The sequence below is a fragment of the Helianthus annuus genome, chromosome 11 (genome assembly GCF_002127325.2).
Source record: "Helianthus annuus cultivar XRQ/B chromosome 11, HanXRQr2.0-SUNRISE, whole genome shotgun sequence".
Classification (NCBI taxonomy): Eukaryota; Viridiplantae; Streptophyta; class Magnoliopsida; order Asterales; family Asteraceae; genus Helianthus; species Helianthus annuus.
The window spans coordinates 166,425,535-166,452,165 of record NC_035443.2 but is presented as its reverse complement, the minus strand read 5'-3'; the positions used below and the strand labels follow the sequence as shown (position 1 = coordinate 166,452,165).

The 26,631-nt window shown below is 39.0% G+C and overlaps 1 long non-coding RNA gene across 1 annotated transcript; it reads right to left on the bottom strand.

Annotated features, from left to right (window-relative positions):
• Positions 1-1,497: 1,497 nt before the first annotated feature.
• LOC110890984 lies at positions 1,498-3,408 on the bottom strand. The gene is made up of 4 exons (XR_002564927.2): positions 2,799-3,408; positions 2,663-2,717; positions 2,036-2,114; positions 1,498-1,548 (listed from the first exon to the last, which is right to left on the bottom strand). It is a non-coding gene; the product is annotated as an uncharacterized LOC110890984 (long non-coding RNA).
• Between the last annotated feature and the right edge of the window lie 23,223 nt (positions 3,409-26,631).

Here is a 26,631-nt window from a genome sequence, read left to right as displayed (position 1 = left end):
ACACCCTATGAAATGTTGTATAATTTTGAACCCTTTCTTGAACATTTAAGGTTGTTTGGGTGTCTTAGTTTTTGTACAATTTAAATGAGTCGGATAAATTAAGTAGTAGGGCTGAGAAATGTGTGTTTATAGGATATTCAAATGAAAAAAAGGGACATAAGGTGTTTAGTTTGGATAGTAAAACTGTATACTATTCCAGGGATGTAAAATTTTATGAAAACGTGTTTCCGTTTAAAGAAAAGATTGTTTTTGATTCATTTGATATAAACACACATCTTGAAGTAAATACACTTACTTTTTTTATCTGTATGATAACCAGGACACTCAACAATCAGGCGAACCCGATGATGAGGAAAGGGATAAATCTACTGAAATACCTTTACCACATCAGTCTCAACAACCAGAAACTCAATCTGTCCCTTCTAGAGGCATGGCTGGTTCTCAGCAGCCTAGAGGTAGTGATAGTGAGTCTGGTAGGTTTGAGGATGTGAGTGAAAGTAATGTAGAAAACATTAATTCTGAGGGAACAAGGTCTGAGTTGAGTGTTCAGGTTGAACCTAGGAGATCTAGTAGAAGTTCTAACATGCCTAAGAAGTTTAATGACTTCTATGTTGAAGGTAAGGTAAAGTATGGGATTGAAAAGGTAGTAAACTATTCGAACTTATCTATAGAAAACAAATGCTTTGTTGCCAGTTTAAATAAAGCTAGTGAGCCTAAGTCATTTTCTGAGGCTGTCAAAGATCCTAATTGGGTTTCTGCCATGAATAATGAAATTAAAGCTCTCAATAGGAACGGCACCTGGGATCTTGTAGATTTACCTAAGGGTAGAAGTCTGGTAGGTTGTAAATGGATCTACAAGATCAAATATAAGGCCTCTAGCGAGATTGAGAGGTTTAAGGCTAGATTGGTTGCTAAGGGGTACAGTCAGAAAGAGGGAGTGGATTTTGATGAAACGTTTGCTCTGGTTGTGGAAATGGTCACTGTTAGGTGTGTTCATTCACTAGCTATTAACTTTGACTGTGGAAATGGTCACTGTTAGGTGTGTTCATTCACTAGCTATTAACTTTGACTGGAATATGTATCAACTTGACATAAATAACGATTTTTTGTATGGTGAATTACATGAAGATGTGTACATGTCTTTACCTGAAGGATATTTTTCTAAGGACGAGTCTAGAGTGTGCAAATTAAAACGCTCTCTTTATGGTCTAAAACAAGCACCGAGAATGTGGAATGAAAAGCTTGTAAAAGTATTAGTTGACTTTGGATTTGTTCAAAGTATGTGTGATTATTCTTTGTTTATTAAATGAAAAGATGATGTTGTTGTTTGTCACACCCCAACCGATGGCGGAAACATCGGGATGAGACGAACAAATTGCTCAAAACATCATAACACTACATGTGACAATATAATTAAATTTCATTTATTAAAATTGCAAAGTTTCATACATTGTCATAAAAGGAAATAACAAACATTAAACATAGTTTATTTCAAAAGTGGGTTTCTAGGCCATCCTATTCATTTCTTCAAATCTTGACTTCCTCACCCTGCAGTATGCATTTAAAATAAAGTCAACAAAACATGTTGGCGAGTATACAAGTTTAAATATAGTATAATATGTTTGAAATAGTTTAACATGCTCAAATCCACGTGACTACATGATTTCATATTAACAGTTATACTCGTAACGATGATATCTATGTGTTCAAACCAAAGTTTAATGCAATTAACATAGCCTAACCCTAGAAGGGTGGTAAATGAGTAACATAGAATAAACCTAACAATACCCATAATATCATGGGAGGGGCGTTTCTAAACCTACAGCGCTGCCATTGTTAGGGGAGGCTTGCAAAGTTAATGAACACACAGTCATAAATGTTTAACAATAGCATAATGTGATTAACATGAGTCAAATAGATTCACATGAAATGTGGATTGAGGGTGCAAAAATGTTTAACATAGTGTGTTTTATATAGAAATGCATACAGCACCCAAAATGTGATAAAATAGAAAAATGGGATCGAGTATACTCACCTTAGGTTGCGTTGCGTTTTTCTTGGAAAAGATTAAGAATCAAGGGATTGTCCAAGAGGAGTGAACGCAAAAGGTTATCCTAAATATGACGATCTTGTTAATATAGGAATGGTTAAATGTAATTCTTAACACAAAGTTTACAATTTAATTAATGGATATTTATAATTAACGTTTAATGTTTATAAAAGTATTGTAAGAATTTACTTATTTATAACAATTTTAGAGAAAAGAATTAATGGATAATAATAAAAAGATCATTATTTGTGTCATATAAATGGATTAAATTGTAAAAGAAAAAGAATTAAAATAAAACTATAAATTGTTAGTGTTACTATTGGATTAAAGGTTATTGTTATAAAGGTAATTAATAAAAGAATATGATCAATTCTAAATATTAATAAAAAAACAAAAGGCATTAACAGAAGCATGAGGCAGGGTTCGAACTCGGGTTCTTCTTCTTCTTTTTTTTTTCTCTATTTTAGTTTAAACAACATCATCTCCTTTGTAAATTAAAACAAACCCAAAACAAGAGTTCACTGTTATGATCTTGTTTGTTGATTATATAGTTCATCAAGTTTCTTTAGACAACAAAACAATGAAATGGATTTAAAATAACAGAAAGTATACCGAAACGGCGAACGACATGTCGTGAACCCGAACCAACCATGTCATCATACGCAAACTGTTTTAGATTTAGTTGTTTGAACATTAGTATGAAGTGTATCACAGAACGAACAAAACAAAAGGACAAGAATTTTTATACCGAAACGTATCGTGGCTTTGTCGTGACCCCCGGTCGTCTCCGACGTGTTCTTCTTTTGAAACCGAACAAGAACGAGGATGCCCAAGAACGAGTTAGACTCCAACGTGAATCTCGAGTCCCGACGTGTTCGTATCATCGAAACGAAGATCCGTTAGTTTTGGCTTGAGCTTTCTTCTCCGGTGAACTTCCGTCGTGATGGCGGTTACCTTCGACGTGGTCTGCGGGTCTTCGACATGTTTCGACTTCGGCAATTGTTTCGAACTCCGATGAATGGGCAAGGTATGACTCTTACATATGCCTTTGGCGAGAAGACGAAATCGAGGCCAACGTATCTCCGATGAAGCCCCGACTTTCCCAGCGGGTTTGATGTTCCGGCGATGTCCGGTTGACTTGCAGGTTCTCCGGTGGGTTGTTATCGGCCAGAAGATGGTGAGATGGTGCCGAGATGTGTGTGATGTCGAGAAGAACAGGGACGAAGGTTGGGTTTTTGTGGTGTTCGAAAACGCGTAACCGAGAATGATTCAAAACGTCTTTAGTCGTAATTATAAGCATTAAAAGGTATTAATTTAGTCCAAACGAAACTGAAAGGAACTGCCGGAAAATCCGGTTCGGTAGTTGGCATGGGAAACGAAAATGCAGGTTGGAGTTTAACTGATTTAAATGAAGTTTGGTTGATTTGCCATAAAGGCCCCTAGACTTTTAGTTTCTTTTTTTTTTGTTAATGCTACATATAGAATTTGATAGTATGAGAATTGCAATATATACTAGTTATAGAATGTTAAAAATGTTGAAACTATCAAGCAATACATTAGATATTCTTTCGTTATAATCCAATAGTGGTAATCACACCTCCAACTTTAATTAATTACTTCTATAAGCATGTACTAGCAAAAATGAAAATTTAATTAGTTTTATTATTTAAAAAAAATAAATAAATAACTAAATAACCATATTTTATAAACGAATCATTTTAAGGATAATTACCTTTCAACGATTATTTATTTCGCGCAAAATTTCCGAGGTCCAAATGGTTAGGATCCGGCTTTTAAAACGGGTCGGATTTTTTTTGGATATCCGTTTTTGGCGGATGTTACATTGTTATCTTGTTAGTTTATGTTGATGACATTGTTTTAACTGGTAACAGTATAAATAAAATAAACCGTGTAAAAGATGCTTTAAGAACAAACTTTATGATAAAGGACTTGGGTGAGTTAAAGTATTTTTTGGGAATAGAAGTGTTAAAAGGTAATGACAGTTTGTGTTTGTCACAAAGGAAGTATTGCATGGAGTTGTTAAATGAGTATGAAATGTTAGGGTGTAAACCTGTTAACTGTCCTATAGAGCAAAATCATGTTGTGGCTAATACTTGTAAAGAAAAATGTCAGTTGTTGTCGAATATTACTTTTTATCAAAAATTAGTTGGTAAGCTGATTTATTTGTCTCATACGAGACGTGACATGGCTTACAGTGTGCATTTTTTGAGTCAACACATGCACAGTCTTACTGTTGGACATTCAGAAATTGCTTATAAGTTGCTAAGGTACTTAAAGAAGTCACCTGGTAATGGAGTTATGTTCAGGAAAAGTGACAGTTGTGAGCTAAAAGCTTTCACTGATTCTGATTGGGGAAAATCTATGACTGAGTCTCGTATATCAGTTACAGGTTTTTGTATTTTCTTGGGAGAGTCACTTATATCTTGGAAGAGTAAAAAGCAGAGTACAGTCTCTAGATCCTCAACGGAAGCTGAGTATAGAGCATTGTGTGCTGTTGCTTGTGGGATATTATGGCTCATAAATGTTTTAACTGAGCTCGGGGTTAGTGTGCAACTTCCTGTATCTTTAGCCTGTGATAGCACAACAGCGTTGGCGATTTCTGCCAATCCTGTGTTTCATGATCGAACAAAATATTTCGAACTTGATCTTTTCTTTTTCAGGGAAAAAAATATCTAAATGGATTATCAAAGCTGTGGGTGTTTAATCTTCTGATCAAGTTGCAGATTTGTTTACCAAAGGTATGTTAGCTATTCGACATGAAAACTTGTGTAATCGGCTGAATATGTAGGATTTGTTCAGAAGTCATTGATCTGAGAGGGGTGTTAAAATTATAACATTCACCGCATTTCAATGACTTATATTAAGTTTCTGTTGTGTATATTAGTTACACATACATGTCATAATTTTTTTTTGTTACTTATTTACACATATCTAATGGTTTGTTTTTTGTTATGAGTTGGGCTTATCATATGGGCTTATCATCTTATCTCGGCTGATTGTGCTTATTGGACTTCTCGAAGCTGGGAGCTGTTGGGCTTTGTAGAAGGCTGAGAAGACTAGGCTTTTGAAGTCGGTTGTTGCTGCTAAGATAAAAAGAGACTTCCAGATATTTTTGATTCATTCACAAAAAGTTCATATTCTCTCTCTTCATGTTGGTGATTAGGGTTTTTAGCAGTGTGTAAACACAGATTCATCATGATCTGTGATTAGTGTTAACATCCGTTAGTCGAGAGAAGATTATCACATTGATAATCTTTTAGGAGTAGTTGAGAGTTTATTTGTGAATGTTTCTTTTGTAACCAGTTCTGTTCGATTTATTGTGCAATTTCTTAGAGATCCGAGTTTGATTCCATGTTTTATAACAAATAGTACGGAAGTTGGATCTCAAAAAACATTACCACAAAAGATGATCAAATCAAAAAAGACCCTTTTTTGAGTCTACTTTGTTATGACAGTGACAACGAAAAGGATGATCGTATTGAAAAAGATGGCGTATTGAAAAAGATGACGAGGCCAGTTCCGCTGAAGATTGGATGCAGAAAAGTTCGTGGTTTAGATGGGTGTTTTCTAAAAAACAGTGGCCAACTACTAATGGCTATGGGAAGAGATGCCAATAACCATATTTTTCCTTTGGCATGGGCTGTTGTGTCTGTTGAGACAAAGGAAAACTGGAAATGGTTTCTTAATCTAGTGAGGGATGACATTGAAATGGAAAGTGGACTTGGACTAACTCTCATTTGAGATCAACACAAGGTATGTGATTACTATTCATATGTAGTTTAGTTAGTTTTACTTTTTTGTTTAACAAGGGATATCATAATCAAACTATAGAAGGCGTGAAGGACGTGTTTCCTTATGCTGAGCATAGACAATGTGTAAGGCATATTTATGCTAACTATAAGAAAAAATGTCGCGGAGAACAATTTACCAATTTATTTTGGAAAGCTGCAAAGGCAACAACCAAGGAATATTTTGAGAAGAAAATGGAAGAATTGAAAAATTTTAACAAAGGGGCATATACCCATCTAATGGAAAGGAATCCAGTTACTTGATCAAAGGCTTTTTTCGAGCTTAATAAGGCATGCGATGCATAAGAAAATGGCATGAGCGAAAGCTTCAACTCGTGCATTCTATCAGCACGACGGAAACCTATAATTACTATGCTAGAAGAAATCCAAACATTTGTGATGGAAAGAATATTTTTAATGGCGAAGAAAGCTGGAAGATTAAAACGTGATGTCTGTCCAAAAATCAGAAAAAGGTTAGAAGACATAAAAACGAATCAAAGGTAGGACAAAAGTAATTATTATTTTTACATTTTTGGTATTTTTTTATTAATTTTTTAAACGTTTCGGTAGGTTTTGGAAGGTAGTTCCAAGTGATAACACCGTATTTGAAGTGAGAAGTGAAAAATATGCATGCGTGGTGAACCTTGATGAAAAAACTTGTAGTTGTAGATTATGGCAGTTGTCAGGCAAACCTTGTGTTCATACAATGGCAGCGTTGTCCTTCGTTAACAAGGACCCATAAACTTTTGTTAGTTCTTGGCTTAAAAAGGACATGTTCAAAGAAGCATACAAATACCCAATCAAACCACTAAGAGAAAGTACATTTTGGCCCAAAACTGATGATATAAAACCTTTACCTCCAAAAGAGAGACGAGTACCGGGTAGACCAGCAGTAAAGAGGAAAAGAAGCGCTGATGAGAAAGAGAAAAAGAACCCAAAGGTTGGAATGGGAAGAAAAATGTCTTGTCAAAATTGTTATGGAACGAGGCATAATGTTAGGTCTTGCAAAAACGAGAAAAAAGACCCCCCACCAAAGGTGAAAAGGCCAAAAGGTAGACCTAAAAAGCATGGTGCAACGAAGAAAGTCTAACATGATTCCGTGTTTTTTATTTTTTTGAGTTATCTTTTTGTGACATGAATTTTGGACGAAGTTTCCTACGTTTTTTGTTTATCTTTTGGTGACGAATAGATACGATGGTATTGAAAGTTTTGGTTATCATTTATTTTTCATTCATCATAATATTTTATAGTCTTATTAGTTTAGTATAAATCACAAAAAATACCAATATGATTTTTAAAATAAAAAAAAGGTTTTTGTTACTTATTCAAAAAGTTCAATTTTTTGCTTTAAAAAACTCAATCGTAACACTATATATTTTATTAATTGTAGAATAAAAAAATGATTTTTCAATTTTTTTAGAGAAAAATCCATGTCATTAATTTTATTTTCCACATCATATTAAAAATTAAGAAAGATAATAAAACCTGGCACATCATCATTACTAACCTGGTAACCTGATAATTACATAGTATTAGAACATCAAATGAAACTTGAGTTATTTTATAGAGACAAAAAAAATGTTTCAATGACTTAATTGGAACACTTGTCAAAGTTGGTTACATTTCTAGGAAGTTACCCCATAAATATATGCAAGTAACCGCATTATATTTACTATAATTGAAGAATTGTCTAATTTACTCTTATACTATTTATCATAATTATTAAAAATTGCCTATAGAAGTTTTGACTTTGTAGCCAAACCCTTACCTATTGAAGGGTATCCTATATATGTGTGTGTATGAGAGAGAGTATGATTTAGATGCAATTATATATCCTACAAAAATGATTTGTTTAGGCGGTGTAAATGGGGATTATGAGCGGTTTTATAACCGCTAAACAAATGTCGCAAGAAAAAATGTACACATAATTTCAGCGGTTAAAAACCCGCCCAAAATGAAACAAATTTCGCCAAAAAAAACATGTAAAAAATTTGTGATTTTGTGATTTTGGGCTATGATTTAATATCCCAACCGCCCAGAATTAATAATGACTAAAACAAATGTTAGCTCAAAATAATGGGTAATGGAATAGCTCAAAATAATGGCAACAAACAAAACTCAGCCAATATCACAGAACCTTTTGATTACATAATAACTTCCAAAGTTTACAGAAGTTGTTCAAATAATTACACTAACCTAACCTACAACAATAAGCTATCAGCCTTAAAAAAACATCATGATGTAAAATACAAGAGAATTAATCCATATAATGCTGATAACATACTTGAACCATGGTCCATGTAAGTCCACTTCAAAAAGAAGATTCTATTGCTTTGGAGCGGGAGGTTCTTCATCGAACTACATAATTAAACAAACGATTTTCAGAGTATATATATACACACACACATATATAACATGTTTGAGTTGTTGATTACCATCGCATCGAGTCGTTCCGACATGTGTACATCATGTTGATCGGACAAAAATGCACTAGAAACAAACTACTTTAATAGAAAAACTAATTATTTGTACATTGTTTATATAGGGATAGGATCATGAGAAAAATACATCTAAATGAGAAAACTAGAAAACTAACTAAAAAAACCTAAAAAAAGCAAAAAAACATACCAAAAAAAAAAATTTTAGTGTAAAACCCTATAGGATCTTTCAATGATATCAATGTTAACTTGTGTAAGTGCGGAATCCAAACACAAGCGGATTCAAGAAAACAACAAAGTAAAATAAACACAATAATCAAATCAAAATACGATCTTGCATTCACCTTAACACCAATGACTGATTGTCACACCCCGATTTCCACGTGTATCACCGGTGGGCCCGGTGGGGGATTACCGTGACGTAGTTGGCAACAATATAGTCAAACCACACAATTATATGAATGCACAGCGGAAGCATAAAGATAAATATAATTCAACCTTTTGAATGTAATATCAAGTGTATTACAGAAGTCGAACTGTTTCCACAGGGGATCAAAATAATAATAAAGTATTGTTCAGTCAGATACAGCATCAAGCTTGCGAGACTTATCACGATGCTAGGAAGCTACTACCAGCCAATTTCGTATAGTACCTGCACTTAATCTTTTTGGGAAAATACGTCAGTTTACACTGGTAAATACGTTCAACTGACACATTTGAAAATGTTTATTAAAATTGATTTGAATGCACGAGGCACAAACTCTTTTATAACTTGGGAAAATTATTAAAATCTTGTGAACGAATTACATGTCCTTTTATGCGTTCAGTAGCCCGGATCCTGTCCGGGTTAAAGATTAATAGACACACCACATTGCGTAAAACCGTAGTGTAAAAACCAACGGCTACGTCTTTTAATAGTAATGTCGACATAATATACCGGGTGTACGCCTACACCGGGATGTCGAGGTCGTGGCCATTTCGTAAAATGATGCCAAGGATATCCGGGACAATGGTCATTAACCCCCCAAAGGCTTTTAAGTAACAAGACTGTTTAAATGAGCCGATCACATTATTCAATTAACCACCTAAGCGATGGAAGATATGATGCTCAATCAAGCGGTATTAATATACCGTATCCCAAGCCCGTATAAGGGAAAATAAGTTAAAGTATTTACCTTTGCAAGTATATTCCTTAATTTGATTAAATCACCGATAGCTTTTACTGGGGCTCCTATTCTGGAACGAAGGTTTTAATTAACCTATTAGAATCCTAACGAGTCTTTATATTGGCCGTAGCCTAGACCGGTTGGTTCCGATATGTGAATACGGTTAAATCGCGCGAAAAGGCGAAAACCGAGAATGGAGTGTGATTCTGACCCAACAAGTTCAGAGACTTGTTTTAGGTGGGTTTAAGGTTCACACTCTGGATTTTGGGGTCCAAATAATATAATTTGACCCGTATCGGCTATTTTATGAAAACTAATTTCATAAGCCGAACCGTGCGCGTAATAGGCGGAACGGTTAACCATGAGAGTCTTACGCTTATTTCCTAAGTCAATATGCCTTAAAGAGGTTGTGGTATCAGTAGGATACCTTCTGTGATGCCCGTAACGAGTTTTAGTTAATATATCGCCCCGTAGGGGTTTTTCGGTCATTTTAAAGACTTTTAAAGAGCTTTTCGAGTTCTACAGGAAATCTGAGTTTCCCGAACAGTTTATAAAGTTTAAAATACTTTATTTATTATTTAAAATCAGTAGCAACTGGAATCGGGTCAAAAGACCTTGTAGAACTCAAGTTTTGGCCGAAAAGGGCATATTCGGTATTTACCGAACCGTAGCCATAACCGCAGGTTATGAGCAAGGTAAAAATTATTAAAAATCTTTAGAATTCCAAAAATATTATTTCATAACAGTGGGTAAAAGTTTTAGTGATGAAATCTTGGTTTAGATAGGTGTTATGCTAATTGCGCCGTTTATTACAAAAGTTTACTTTAATTGCGCTATTTAGCATAACTCTCATTCTAGACCTCGGATTGACGTGAAACTTTAAGGACATGCTTATAATTTAGTAAGCAAGGTTATGGTCCGTTCACGTGTCCGAAATACTCGTTTTATTTTAAAAAGGCGTTACGGTCAACTTTTAGGCGATTAACGGAAATGCGTAAAAGACTCGGACAATTCATGAACCGATCACAGAGGTTTATACCATCATGTATCCTGGTCTTAGGAGAGTCCTAAGGCATATCTATACCTCAATAAAACGGGTCAGAACTGAAGTCAAAGCAAAAGTCAAACTTTTGCGACATTCGGCTCCGAACCGGTTCAATATAGCAAATGGTCGATTCAAACGAGCGCAAACAAGTTTATATACTTAATATCATGTTTTATGAGTGTCTAAACAGGTTCCATAGTATATACATTGCAGATTATGCACAAATCGCAAAATAGCTTTCTGTTGACTTTTTAAGCATTCGTTTGACTCGACATTTGAGCTAGTTTGAGTGGTGATCAGAGGGAACCCTTTTAGAGGTTTATTAGCCACATAAATACCAACTTATAACTACTTTTGATCCTTCATAATCCTGAGCCATTACGGATTTATTTTGAAGTCAACCCGTATTTACGACGGTTTGGTTTTTAGCTATTTACTAAGTATAAATCAAACCACAAAGGATCTAATGGACTTACAGAAGTTGAGACTTGCTTAGAGAACAAAGAAGAATGCTTGAGAGCTTTTGGAATGACCAGATGAGTGTGTTTGAGTTGTGATGAAAGTTATGAACACAATGGGTCTATTTATAGTCAAAGACAAGGTCCAAGATCATCACACATCACTCTACAACTGATCATGGATGAATGGCATGTGTCCTAGAGGGTTATGGGTCGAGTAGGGGGCGCCCATGACCCTGAGAAACCCATAAATTCATGTTTTGCCGCTTAAAACAGCCAACAGCCAACAATCTGTCGCTGGGCGTCGCTTACGAACCGTATGGCTTCGGCCTTGCGGTCCGTAAGCCATAGGCGGATCCGGTGCAATCATTCCCCCTCCTTACGGTCCGTAAGGCATACCCTTTACGGTCCGTAAGGGGTTAAAAATAAATCTTTTTAAAATCTTTTTGTAATGATTATAAAATCTTGGTAATTAATTACCTGACCTTTCGGGTTTGAAGGGGTAACTTTGCGATATGGCCCTTGATTAATTATAGTTAAGGACCTCGTGTTATTTACCCGCATTGTTAAGCCCCCCGGTTAATTTATTTATTATCCGGAAAACCTTAATTTATATTATTGACGCTTTTAACCCTTCTCCTACGAATTTGATCATAACTTTCTCGTTTTAAAACGGAACTTCGCGAAATTTATATATTGTATTCTAGTGAGTGTGTTATACTGTTACAAAGCCTCGGGAACGTTAAAGGGTCACTCAGAGGTATAATTAAACATGTTGACACAGTTAACCCCTGTAGCTTGTAATCTCTCACTTTCTTCCGCGTTTCGCTTCCGTACGATCCATGATTTATTCGTTTTGATGGTACGAGCATCATTTAGGGTTACTATACAGTATATTCACCCTTGGTTGACATTTATAACCCTCGAATTTACATACTTTCAAGGTTTGTCAAAATTAGTCCTTTATTTAATATCAATGCCACGTGTAAACAAATGACACGTGTTAACACATCATTGGACACAAAAATTCGAGGTGTTACATCCTCACCCCCTTAAAATAAATCTCGACCCGAGATTTACTCAAATAAATAGGGGTACTTTTCTTTCATTGTGGCTTCGACTTCCCACGTGTATTCGGGACCTCTACGAGCATCCCATTTGACCTTTACAATCGGTACTTGTTTTCTTCGAAGCTTCTTCACCTGTCGATCTTCAATCGACAAAGGCTTCTCTACAAACTTTAAGCTCTCATCTATATGCACATCTGTGTGTGGGATCACCAATGATTCATCGGCGAAGCACTTCTTGAGATTGCAGATGTGGAACACATTGTGAATTCCATTGAGCTCTTCAGGCAAGTTCAACTTATAGGCGACTGATCCGACACGTTCAATGACCTCAAAAGGTCCTATGTATCTCGGACTCAGTTTGCCTTTCTTGCCGAAACGCATCACCCCCTTCCAGGGTGACACCTTAAGCAGCACCTTTTCACCTACTTCGAAGTGAAAATCCTTACGCTTTGGATCAGCGTAGCTCTTCTGCCTATCGCGGGCAGCCTTGAGACGTTCCCGAATCTGGACAATCTTGTCCGTTGTCTGGAAAACTATCTCTGGTCCTGATAATTGGACCTCTCCTACTTCCGCCCAACACACAGGCGATCTACATTTCCTACCGTATAATGCCTCGAAAGGCGCAGCCTTTATGCTAGTATGGTAGCTATTATTGTAGGAGAATTCGATTAGGGGTAGGTTCTTATCCCAGTTACCACCTAAATCGATCGCACAAGCACGAAGCATGTCTTCTAACGTTTGGATAGTACGCTCACTCTGACCGTTCGTCTGTGGATGGTAAGCCGTACTGAAGTTCAAACGCGTGCCCAAAGATTGCTGGAAACTCTTCCAGAAATGAGACGTGTATCTGGTATCCCTGTCGGAGATAATAGACACAGGTATGCCGTGCAAGGCTACAATCTTATCAACATAAAGTTGGGCTAGCATATCGGAGCTATACGTCTCCTTGATGGGTAGAAAATGAGCTGATTTAGTCAGCCTATCAACTATGACCCATATTGTGTCGTTTCCTTTCCTTGTTTTGGGTAACTTGGTTATGAAGTCCATAGTTACGCATTCCCACTTCCACTCGGGAAGTTCAGGCTGTTGTAGCAAGCCAGACGGCTTTTGGTGCTCGGCTTTGACTTGTGCACAAGTCAAGCACTTTGCTACATGGGCGGCTACAGACTTTTTCAAGCCTATCCACCAATAGTTTGCCTTTAAGTCTTGATACATTTTGTCAGCTCCAGGATGGACTGAATATTTGGAACTATGAGCTTCCTGGAGGATAACATCTCGTAGTCCTCCATAAATCGGAACCCATATTCGTCCGTTCAGTCTAAGGATTCCATCCTTGCTAAGAGTCAACTGCTCTTCAGTTACTCCTAACTTTTCCTTGGGATAATTAGCTTCCAACACAGCCTCCCGCTGTGCAGCTAATATCCTTTCAATCAAATTGTTCTTGACCTCAATGCTCTTGGCATTGATTCGAATAGGTTTTACCCTTTCTTTCCTGCTCAAGGCATCAGTGACTACATTCGCTTTGCCGGGATGGTACCTGATCTCACAATCATAATCATTCAATGTTTCCATCCAACGGCGTTGCCTCATGTTCAATTCTTTCTGGTTCAACAGATGTTGAAGGCTTTTGTGATCAGAATAAATCACAAATTTAATACCATAGAGGTAATGCCTCCACAATTTCAGTGCAAATACAACGGCACCCAACTCCAAGTCATGGGTGGTGTAATTCTTTTCGTGCACCTTTAATTGTCGTGAAGCGTAGGCAATAACCTTGCCCTTCTGCATAAGCACACACCCCATGCCTGTGTGTGATGCATCGCAGTAAACTACGAATTCTTCTGTACCCTCAGGTAAGGTCAACACAGGTGCGTTGCTCAGCTTTTGCTTCAGGATTTCGAAGGATTCTTGCTGCTTTGGGCCCCAAATGAACTTTTCTTTCTTCTTGGTTAGGGAAGTCAAGGGCGCAGCAATCCTTGAAAAATTCTCAGTGAATCTCCGGTAGTATCCTGCTAACCCCAGGAAACTACGAATTTCGGTAGGCGTCTTTGGCTCTTGCCAGTTCATGACTGCCTCTACCTTAGCGGGATCTACCTGGATACCACGCTCACTTACAACGTGACCCAAAAATTGAACCTCTCGTAGCCAAAATTCGCATTTAGAGAATTTGGCGTAGAGTTTCTCACGCTGTAGCAATTCGAGAATACAACGGAGGTGTTTCTCGTGGTCAGCTTGGTTCTTTGAATATATAAGGATATCGTCGATGAAGACGATGACAAACTTGTCCAAGTACGGCTTGCAGACGCGATTCATGAGATCCATGAACGCAGCCGGTGCATTTGTGAGCCCAAAAGGCATCACTAGGAACTCATAATGACCGTAGCGAGTCCTAAATGCTGTCTTATGCACATCTTCATCTCTGACCTTTAGCTGATGATAGCCCGACCTTAAGTCGATCTTTGAGAAGTAGCTCGCTCCTTGCAGTTGATCGAACAGATCGTCGATTCTTGGCAAAGGATATCTATTCTTTATGGTAACTTTGTTCAGCTCACGGTAATCGATGCACAACCGCATCGATCCGTCCTTTTTCTTTACAAATAGGACAGGTGCTCCCCAGGGAGACGAACTAGGTCTGATAAAACCTTTTGCCAACAGTTCATCCAACTGGGTCCTTAATTCCTTCATTTCCGTCGGAGCAAGCCTGTAAGGCGCTCTAGCTATAGGAGCTGCTCCAGGTATGATATCTATTCTGAATTCCACTTGTCTATCTGGTGGTAAACCAGGTAGTTCTTCGGGGAAAACCTCGGAATATTCAGAAATAACGGGAAGATCCTCTATCCTTGGCTTGGGCTCTTCAATTATCACTTGAGCCATGTAAATGACACAGCCTCTCTTCAAACATCTAGAAGCTTTGAGCATAGATACGTCCTCGGGTAATCCATACTGCGTGTCTCCTCGAATGGTAAGCGATTCACCACTCGGAGTCTTTAGCACAATATGCCTTCTGTTGCAAATGATTTGGGCCTGATTACGGAATAACCAGTCCATGCCTAGAACAATGTCGAAACCCGCTAGTTTGAAGGGAAGTAGAGATAGAGGAAAAGAATGGTTCTTAATGGACATTTCACATCCCTCTAGAACAGTGGAGACGGTTTCTATCGTGCCGTCTGCTAACTCTACCTCGTATTTCATATCTAGGGTTTTGGTAGGCATATTCAGTAGTTTGCAAAATTTTTGGTCTACAAAGGATTTATCAGCGCCTGAATCGAAAAGTACTCTTGCAAATATATTATTTACGAGAAAAGTACCTGTAAGAACATTGTCGTTCAGCAGTGCCTCCTTTGCATCCATACGGAAGACTCTCGCATTTGTCTTCTTGTTCTCTTCTGGTTTCCTGGCATTCTTGGGACAGTTACTCTTGATATGCCCCTTTTCGTTGCAACCATAGCATGTTGCATCCTTGATTTTCTTGCAGTCCACCGTCTTATGGTCCTTGGAATTGCATAGTCCACAGGCAAAAGACTTTGGCTGGGACTGTGAATTCGACCCAAACCTACATTTTCCAGAATGGGGTTTCTTGCAGATTTTGCAATTGGGTCTTTCACCAGCTTGCCCATCTTTCTTCGCCTCCGACCCTCTTTTGCCATCACCGTTTCCACGGTGTTTCTTTCCTGACCTTCGTGAGGTATCATCCTCACATTTCCTCTTTTCTGCCTCCTTGCTCTTTAGCGTACTCAGACGGACAACATCTAAAGTGAGAGACAATGAGAGGTCAGTTACTGACCTGAAGGTCGTCGGCCGAGAGACCTTCACACTAGCCTTTATCGCAGGCTCTAAGCCCCCAATGAAACGGGCGATTCTTCTGGATGAGAGGTCAGTTACTGACCTGAAGGTCGTCGGCCGAGAGGCCTTCACACTAGCCTTTATCGCAGGCTCTAAGCCCCCAATGAAACGGGCGATTCTTCTGGATTCTGGTGTCACAAGGACCAGGCGAGACATCGTATTGAAGCTCGTCAAATAGGCCTGGCAGTCCAGGTTTGTCATCACCAGTGACACAAAGTCAGACTCGATCTTCTCAACCTCATGCTGAGGACAGTAGTTTTCCTTTATGAGAGCAATAAATTCCTCCCATGTCATTTTGTATAGAGCAGACTTACCTGATGCTTGCACCAACGCCCTCCACCATGCCAGGGCCTCGCCTTTAAATGACTGGGACACAAACTTCACCACATCTTTCTCCGCGCACCCACTGATGTCCACAATAGTGTCCATCTCATCCAGCCAGGTGATACAATCCACAGCACCCTTCTCCCCTGTGAATTCCCGGGGCTTACAAGATACAAAATACTTGTAGGTGCAACCCTTGGCACCGGATGCATCAGTGTATTCTCGTTCACGACGAATACTATTCTCAGCTGACGAGTGATTGTCGTCATCTTTCTTGGGTTGGGAGGGTGGTTTGGAGTGTGATTTTGGTTTGGAGGGTGGTTTTGATACGGATCTGCTATGAGACTCGGTGTATTGACGATCAAGAGCTGCCTGAACAGCATTGTCAATCAGAGCCTTTAGCTGTGCGCCGGTCAGATGCACCTGCGCATTATCGTAGTCATCTTCGTTTGTATGGCTGTTTTCTCCGTTGGGATCCGCCATTGTAACTTGAATCTGTTACAGAAGATAACAAAATTTTATTCAGGAGTTTATTATAGGATTGTCTTTTGTGACAATTTGTTAATCATGGTAACAGAGACCATATATGATTAACTTATTACTCACTTAGTTTTAGGATCTGAATATATCCTATTTTAGCTATAGCAATAATATTGGCGGCATAAAGCCTAATCACGAAGATGTTTTATAATGTTAGCCGAGATTTCAGAGAATCAAAGGCATAGAGGTTTGAACCGTAGTTATTTCACCCCTTTCTGACAGGTAGTCATAGACCACCACTGTCTTTTGTCATTATAGGACAATTATTATGGCCCATAGGCACTACATCACTAATGGATGTTTTAATATGGTTGGCCCGTAGGCACTACATCACTAATGGATGTTTTAATAAGGTTGGCCCATAGGCACTACATCTCTAATGGATGTTTTAACAAAATAGGCCCGTAGGCACTACATCGCTAATGGATGTTTTAATAAGGTTGGCCCGTAGGCACTACATCACTGATGGATGTTTTATAAATGGTCATCTTTATTGATGATTTCACCCATGATTTATAAATCATTTATTTGGGTTTTGTAATCCCTTAAAGGATTATTGTATAAGAATGACGTTTGTGATTTTAACGAATCACATCTGCCATGATCGTCAACATGCTTGCAGAGGTTAACAGGGAATCTGAATCTTTTAATTTGGTCGTACCATCTTGGCCGGATCTTAAAAGACACCAGGCTAGGTTTCACTCTTAAGATTCTTTATTTAGGCAGATCAATTTTTAAAAGGAATGGTTTTGATTTATTTCATATATAGTGATAACAAAATGAAATTCATAATATAACATTCCAAAATATTAATACGATTACACACTGCCCTAAACGGGACTTTTAACTAGTACATGCCTACATAGAGGTTTAAATAAGTGACAAGTCCACGCAGGGACTAATGTAAGATGAGTGTCCATGCAAGGACTAAAAGATAAGTCCACGTAGGGACTGACATACGATAAATGTCCACGCAGGGACTTATTTTAAAGTAGAAATTACATTAGTACAACTATTAGTGGTCACGTTTCTTCTTTTTGCCCTTTAGTAGGTTCGCCAAGCCTTTGAGAAATCCTCGGTGGCTCTTTTTCTCTTCCTCGAACTCTCTCTCCACACGATCTAGTCATTGGAGTATCTCTTCCTGTTCAGGAGGAGAGAAACGTGGTTGTGGTGCTTGTTGCGGAACTGGAGGTCTGGGAGGTATTGGATACCCATGAGCTGAGTAGTCCGGTGCTCCCATGTTCCCATGAGCTCCGTCAGGATAGCGTGCATTATATCTAGCCGACACCACATATGGGTCGCGCTCATAATTGTAGTTGTAATGTGCTTGTGACGGTTCGAACGGGTTGTAAGCCGTTGGACCCGTGTAAGCAGGTATGGGTTGGTCATACCCAAATGGTGGCGAATTTGGTGCAGCTGGTGCGGAGTTCGCCTCCTGTATAGGACTTGAAGGTCCTTCTTCTTGTAGTGGCGGATAGTGGCTACTACTAGAGTGTCGAGGGGTGCTGAAGTGGAAATCCCCTCCTCCTCGTGTGGACATACGAGCATTTGTCCTCCTACGCCTAGGCGGATCAGGCACTACTGGCTGTACCGGTGGCGGAGGTGGTGGCGTAACTGCCACGAAGCATGAATCCTCGGAAGGATCTTGCGGATGTCGCGGTTGTTGTGATGTCTGTTGAGGTGGCGTGTAGTACCACTCATGTCGGTCAAACAACGCTTGAAAGCTATCTGGTCCCTGATAGGGTATGCCATGGAAGGATGACCCATCAGAGACTTCTATCGGATGCGTGGGCGTACCACGAGCAGGTTCTGTCGGATCTGTATCTTCGTCCATATGATCTTCGGAGAAGTGATCTTGTGGCCCTAGTGGAACAAAACCTGAAGGTTCCTGGATGTAGTCAGCTGGATTAAACTGACCTCTGAAGTATGGAGTAGGGTCGTTAAAATTTCGGTGCGATACCGAACGTTGTAGAGGTATGAAGGACGGTTGCGGGTTGTTGGGATCATTCTCTGAATTTGGCCCGAATGATGTCGGTATGATGGCGTCGAGCTGTGCGAGGTGGAATGCCTCGCAGGTTCGTAAAGGTCTCTTCGCCTCTGCGGTTCTTCACTCCTTGTAGTCGAAGGAGCTCGCGTACCTGAAGGCCCGACTTCGTGATCGTGATGAGTAACGATCTCTCCTCTGCCTCTTCTTCCCCTTCCTCTTCCTTGGAAAATCACTGGCGGCATGTTTCCTGCTTTATAAAACTTTAAATACCAATAATAAAAGAAAAAGACAAAATTGGAATAACAATTCGAATTTGTCCTAAGTTCTTTTCTAGACTCAAGTATGTGCAATTGTGTCACTGAGATTAAACACGTTAGGATAGTGTTTAATTCACTCAATGTTGGCTCTGATACCAACCTGTTACACCCCGATTTCCACGTGTATCACCGGTGGGCCCGGTGGGGGATTACCGTGACGTAGTTGGCAACAATATAGTCAAACCACACAATTATATGAATGCACAACGGAAGCATAAAGATAAATATAATTCAACTTTTTGAATGTAATATCAAGTGTGTTACAGAAGTCGAACTGTTTCCACAGGGGATCAAAATAATAATAAAGTATTGTTCAGTCAGATACAGCATCAAGCTTGCGAGACTTATCACGATGCTAGGAAGCTACTACCAGCCAATTTCGTATAGTACCTGCACTTAATCTTTTTGGGAAAATACGTCAGTTTACACTGGTAAATACGTTCAACTGACACATTTGAAAATGTTTATTAAAATTGATTTGAATGCACGAGGCACAAACTCTTTTATAACTTGGGAAAATTATTAAAATCTTGTGAACGAATTACATGTCCTTTTATGCGTTCAGTAGCCCGGATCCTGTCCGGGTTAAAGATTAATAGACACACCACATTGCGTAAAACCGTAGTGTAAAAACCAACGGCTACGTCTTTTAATAGTAATGTCGACATAATATACCGGGTGTACGCCTACACCGGGATGTCGAGGTCGTGGCCATTTCGTAAAATGATGCCAAGGATATCCGGGACAACGGTCATTAACCCCCCAAAGGCTTTTAAGTAACAAGACTGTTTAAATGAGCCAATCACATTATTCAATTAACCACCTAAGCGATGGAAGATATGATGCTCAATCAAGCGGTATTAATATACCGTATCCCAAGCCCGTATAAGGGAAAATAAGTTAAAGTATTTACCTTTGCAAGTATATTCCTTAATTTGATTAAATCACCGATAGCTTTTACTGGGGCTCCTATTCTGGAACGAACGTTTTAATTAACCTATTAGAATCCTAACGAGTCTTTATATTGGCCGTAGCCTAGACCGGTTGGTTCCGATATGTGAATACGGTTAAATCGCGCGAAAAGGCGAAAACCGAGAATGGAGTGTGATTCTGACCCAACAAGTTCAGAGACTTGTTTTAGGTGGGTTTAAGGTTCACACTCTGGATTTTGGGGTCCAAATAATATAATTTGACCCGTATCGGCTATTTTATGAAAACTAGTTTCATAAGCCGAACCGTGCGCGTAATAGGCGGAACGGTTAACCATGAGAGTCTTACGCTTATTTCCTAAGTCAATATGCCTTAAAGAGTTTTAGTTAATATATCGCCCCGTAGGGGTTTTTCGGTCATTTTAAAGACTTTTAAAGAGCTTTTTGAGTTCTACAGGAAATCTGAGTTTCCCGAACAGTTTATAAAGTTTAAAATATTTTATTTATTATTTAAAATCAGTAGCAACTGGAATCGGGTCAAAAGACCTTGTAGAACTCAAGTTTTGGCCGAAAAGGGCATATTCGGTATTTACCGAACCGTAGCCATAACCGCAGGTTATGAGCAAGGTAAAAATTATTAAAAATCTTTAGAATTCCAAAAATATTATTTCATAACAGTGGGTAAAAGTTTTAGTGATGAAATCTTGGTTTAGATAGGTGTTATGCTAATTGCGCAGTTTATTACAAAAGTTTACTTTAATTGCGCTATTTAGCATAACTCTCATTCTAGACCTCGGATTGACGTGAAACATTAAGGACATGCTTATAATTTAGTAAGAAAGGTTATGGTCCGTTCACGTGTCCGAAATACTCGTTTTATTTTAAAAAGGCGTTACGGTCAACTTTTAGGCGATTAACGGAAATGCGTAAAAGACTCGGACAATTCATGAACCGATCACAGAGGTTTATACCATCATGTATCCTGGTCCTAGGAGAGTCCTAAGGCATATCTATACCTCAATAAAACGGGTCAGAACTGAAGTCAAAGCAAAAGTCAAACTTTTGCGACATTCGGCTCCGAACCGGTTCAATATAGCAAATGGTCGATTCAAACGAGCGCAAACAGGTTTATATACTTAATATCATGTTTTATGAGTGTCTAAACAGGTTCCATAGTATATACATTGCAGATTATGCACAAATCGCAAAAATAGCTTTCTGTTGACTTTTTAAGCATTCGTTTGACTCGACATTTGAGCTAGTTTGAGTGGTGATCAGAGGGAACCCTTTTAGAGTTTTATTAGCCACATAAATACCAACTTATAACTACTTTTGATCCGTCATAAGCCTAAGCCATTACGGATTTATTTTGAAGTCAAACCGTATTTACGACGGTTTGGTTTTTAGCTATTTACTAAGTATAAATCAAACCACAAAGGATCTAATGGACTTACAGAAGTTGAGACTTGCTTAGAGAACAAAGAAGAATGCTTGAGAGCTTTTGGAATGACCAGATGAGTGTGTTTGAGTTGTGATGAAAGTTATGAACACAATGGGTCTATTTATAGTCAAAGACAAGGTCCAAGATCATCACACATCACTCTACAACTGATCATGGATGAATGGCATGTGTCCTAGAGGGTTATGGGTCGAGTAAGGGGCGCCCATGACCCTGAGAAACCCATAAATTCATGTTTTGCCGCTTAAAACAGCCAACAGCCAACAATCTGTCGCTGGGCGTCGCTTACGGACCGTATGGCTTCGGCCTTGCGGTCCGTAAGCCATAGGCGGATCCGGTGCAATCATTCCCCCTCCTTACGGTCCGTAAGGCATACCCTTTACGGTCCGTAAGGGGTTAAAAATAAATCTTTTTAAAATCTTTTTGTAATGATTATAAAATCTTGGTAATTAATTACCTGACCTTTCGGGTTTGAAGGGGTAACTTTGCGATATGGCCCTTGATTAATTACAGTTAAGGACCTCGCGTTATTTACCCGCATTGTTAAGCCCCCCGGTTAATTTATTTATTATCCGGAAAACCTTAATTTATATTATTGACGCTTTTAACCCTTCTCCTACGAATTTGATCATAACTTTCTCGTTTTAAAACGGAACTTCGCGAAATTTATATATTGTATTCTAGTGAGTGTGTTATACTGTTACAAAGCCTCGGGAACGTTAAAGGGTCACTCAGAGGTATAATTAAACATGTTGACACAGTTAACCCCTGTAGCTTGTAATCTCTCACTTTCTTCCGCGTTTCGCTTCCGTACGATCCATGATTTATTCGTTTTGAAGGTACGAGCATCATTTAGGGTTACTATACAGTATATTCACCCTTGGTTGACATTTATAACCCTCGAATTTACATACTTTCCAGGTTTGTCAAAATTAGTCCTTTATTTAATATCAATGCCACGTGTAAACAAATGACACGTGTTAACACATCATTGGACACAAAAATTCGAGGTGTTACACTGATACAAGACGCACAAGGATCTCGAGTGGGTTCTAACCTTCTACTAAGCGATTAACCCCTTAAAATAACAAGGGTTTGTTTATATAGTACTTAAGATGGACCGAAACCATCCTAAGCCCACTCGAGATCTCACCAAAACCCATAACTAACATTCGACCCAAACATAATAGTTAAAACATTACAAGATCAACCCTATACTATAATATTTCTCTATGAATAAACCTTAAGGTTCCAACAATCTCCCCCTAGGTTTATGCATAGAGAGTCTTGAGACTTCAACCATCACGAGCACCACCCAGATGATCTTTGAGCCCACCAAAACCTTTTGTACGAATGTGAACAGCTGAAGCAACAGCTGCAGTCCATTCCTTAGTAATTTCTTCGTATTTTTCAGTAGCTCTGATTTGATTCTGAGCTAACACTTCCAGGTCTTCATAAGCAAGATTCAATAAATCGACTTGATCCACCAAGCGAAAATTCACATCATCATCACAAACAATCACTGCCTGCCCTAGACGTTCATCATAAGCCCAAAAATGCAACGATTTCAAGGCGCCTTTTGGAATCTTTCTTACTAGGGGAATCACTTTCTCCTTGTCAGTTGCAGGCCAGTGAACTACCTTCATTCGCTTGTTTGTATATGGATCTCGAACACCTTTAACTGGTTTAACAAGAGACTCTGCAGTATGCATGGAAGGAAAACCATGAAGAACCTCCCTCTTCAACCTCTCGTAAAACAAATGACCACGACCTCCAGGCTTATCATCCACATAAGGTGCATTAGACAAGTTTGTCAAATCAATCTTGGTAAATGTCTAAAACTGAGCTGGAGCCTTGTACCATTCAACAGAAGATCCTTCTTCATCTTCAGTCAATAACGGTCTCTCCGCCATTGGTGTTTCAGCTGATTTTGCGTCTGAAAACTTGAATTTTGCTAGCACATCATCCACATACTTCCCTTGATGAATAAGAATGCCTTGAGAATTATGTTTGACTTGTAGACCCAAAAACAGTGTCATTTCTCCGAGAGCACTCATCTCAAATTTCTTTTTCATAACTCTCTCAAACTCCTTGCAAAGCTCCTCACTTGTAGATCCGAAGATAATATCATCGACATAAATTTGAACCAAGATCTGATCCTTGCCCACTTTCTTGATAAACAGAGTCTGGTCTATCGTGCCACGTGTGTACCCATGAGCCAAAAGATGTTTAGTTAGTGTAGCATACCAAGCTCGTGGTGCTTGGTGTAATCCAAACAATGCCTTGTCTAGCTTGTAGGCATATTCTGGATGATCTGGATGCACAAAACCTGGTGGCTGCTCAACAAAGATTTCTTCCTTCACATCTCCATATAGAAACGTTGTCTTAACATCCATCTGATACACAGTGAATCCCATATATGACGCGTAAGCTAAGAAGATCCGGATGGCTTCAAGTCGGGCAACCGGAGCATATACTTCATCATAATCCAGACCCTCTATTTGTCGAAAACCCTGAACCACCAGCCTTGCTTTATTTCGAACAATAACCCCTGTAGAATCTTGCTTGTTTCGGAACACCCATCTAGTTCCAAGTTTGCGCTTTCCCTTTGGCAACTCGACAAGTTTCCATACTCCAAGCTTCTCAAACTGGTTCAGCTCTTCATGCATAGCATCTACCCAGCCTGGTTCCTGCAAAGCTATATCAACAGTTTTAGGTTCTATTTGTGAGATGTAGCAAGAATATAAACATGTATTGATGGTTCTTGATTGGCTCCTGGTTAAAACTCCTGCATTTACAGGACCAATCACATTCTCTATAGGGTGACTAGGTATTGCCATGTCAGGTACGGTCTCGTCTTCAGTAGAAGCATTTTGATTATCAGCAGTGGTGTTGCTAGACTCCCCCTCATTAGATGCTGCAGTATGATGAACTAATGGAGTTGTAACAATGCAATCTTCAGGAATGGATTCAGGAAATAGTGCAGATCCTGAACCATTAGGTACAGCACCACTTGATGAAGCACCTTCAGGGGATTGATGGGACGTTTGTTGAGGCGTAGGATGTCGAGTGAAAACCATTCCCGGTGGGTCAATGGTATGATTTCTTTATCTTCCTTCAGCTTGTTCTTCTTCTTCAGTGTCACCAAATGACAGCGGTTGTTTTGGAGTAGACACACCTGCAATTGTAGGGACACTTGACAACATGTTAAATGATTTAAATAATGCAGCATAATCATATAACCAATCTGGTCCAACACTAGCATCCGTAGCATTTTCTTCTAGCCATTCAATGTTGCACGACTCAACGACCTTTTTAGTTACCTTGTTGTATACTCTCTAGGCTGAACCTTTAGCGTATCCAACAAAGTAACACTCGTCCCCTTTGACTTCAAACTTTCCATTGGTGTCCATAAGTAGTAACACACATGGGCAACCAAAGATGCGAAAGTGTGAAACCGAAGGTTTACGTCCTTCCAGAATCTCATATGGAGTTTTCATATGACGTTTGTTTACTAAAGCATGATTCTGGACGTAACAGGCCGTGCTAACAGCTTCAGCCCAGAAGAAACTAGGAAGCTTTGAATCGGCCATCATAGTACGCGCAACCTCTATAAGTGTACGATTTCGTCTTTCAGCCACTCCATTTTGTTGTGGAGTTCGTGGTGCACTGTACTGCTGATCAATTCCCTTTTCTGCACAGAATGTATCCATGGTAACATTTTTGAATTCTGTCCCATTGTCTGATCGAATAGCCTTCACTTTCGTACTGGCTTGATTTTTCACCAAAGTAATAAATTGTTTGATCAAACCCGCAGCCTCACTCTTGTGACTTAGAAAGTACACCCAGGTGTAGCGTGAATAGTCATCGACTATCACGAGACAATAAGCCTTCTTGCCAATACTTAACACATTCACTGGACCAAACAGATCCATATGAGGTAATTCAAGCACAACTTTGGTTGAGGGTGTAGGCTTGGATTTATGAGGCTTCCGATGAGCTTTTCCCTTGGCACAAGCAACACACTTTTCTACCAACATAAAGTCTTTGATTGGTAGATCACGGACCAGTTGACCTTTGGCAAGTCGATTCAAATTCTTCATATTCACATGTCCAAGGCGACGATGCCATAATAAACCATCATGTTCTGATATCTTTGAAAATAGACAAGCAATTTCTTCACACGGCTTCTTGTTCATATCAATGACATAAGCATTTCCCCGTCTCTCAGCTGTCATCAAAAACCAGTCTTCATGAATGACAATCCCTGGTTTCAATACGTAGCATCCTTTCTTTGTAAAATGAACTGAATTTCCTCGGTCACAAATTTGTGAAATGCTCAGCAAATTGTGTTTCAGTTCTGGGACATAATTCACATTTTCGAAGCTTAAAACACCGTTTTTCACTGTTCCCTTCAACGTGATTCTTCCAGATTCTCCTCCCGCAAAAGAGACATACCCCCCGTCAAATTCTTTTACATTGACCAGTTAAGACAAGTCTCCCGTCATATGCCTGGAACAGCCACTATCCATGTACCAGAGGCGCACGGTAGTCCTCCACAGCTGTTTCTGCACGATTAGCGGGATCAGTTAGATTTAGGAACCCAACCCATAGTGGATCTGGGTTTCCCTTGTGCATCAATGTAAGTTACTCTCTGCCATACCAAATTGTCTTTATTTAAAAATTTCGAAGGATTTTTAATGGCAGAATTTTGATGAGATGGATGAGACGAATTGGAATGCGTGGCCTTAGCTTTAGGTTTCCAATGCTTATTTGACCATTTAGAATTGTAGTGACCAAACGCTTTATATTGATTTTTCGAAAAATCCTTTTGTTGATTTTGATTTCTACGTTTGGCTGCATTCCAATCTTGATCAGAAGGCTTAACCTTACGATAGTTATTCCACATTGTCTTAGACTTTTCAGTCGTCACTGACTCAGAATAACGATATCGGTTTGGCTTGACTTTCTGATTTTATGCATGTTTATTTTTAGACTGCACACTTGGGAGATGAACACAGTTTCTAGCGATGTGTCCAGCAATTCCACAATTGAAACAAGTTTGTCGTTTCAGTGTGTGGAAGTTTTGATGCTTCACAACAGATGCGGGTCTCTTGGGTCTTGAGGATTGAGCTTGCTTATTTTGTTTTGTTTGACTGGCTTGTGCCTTTTCTGAGCATATAGATACCTGTTGGT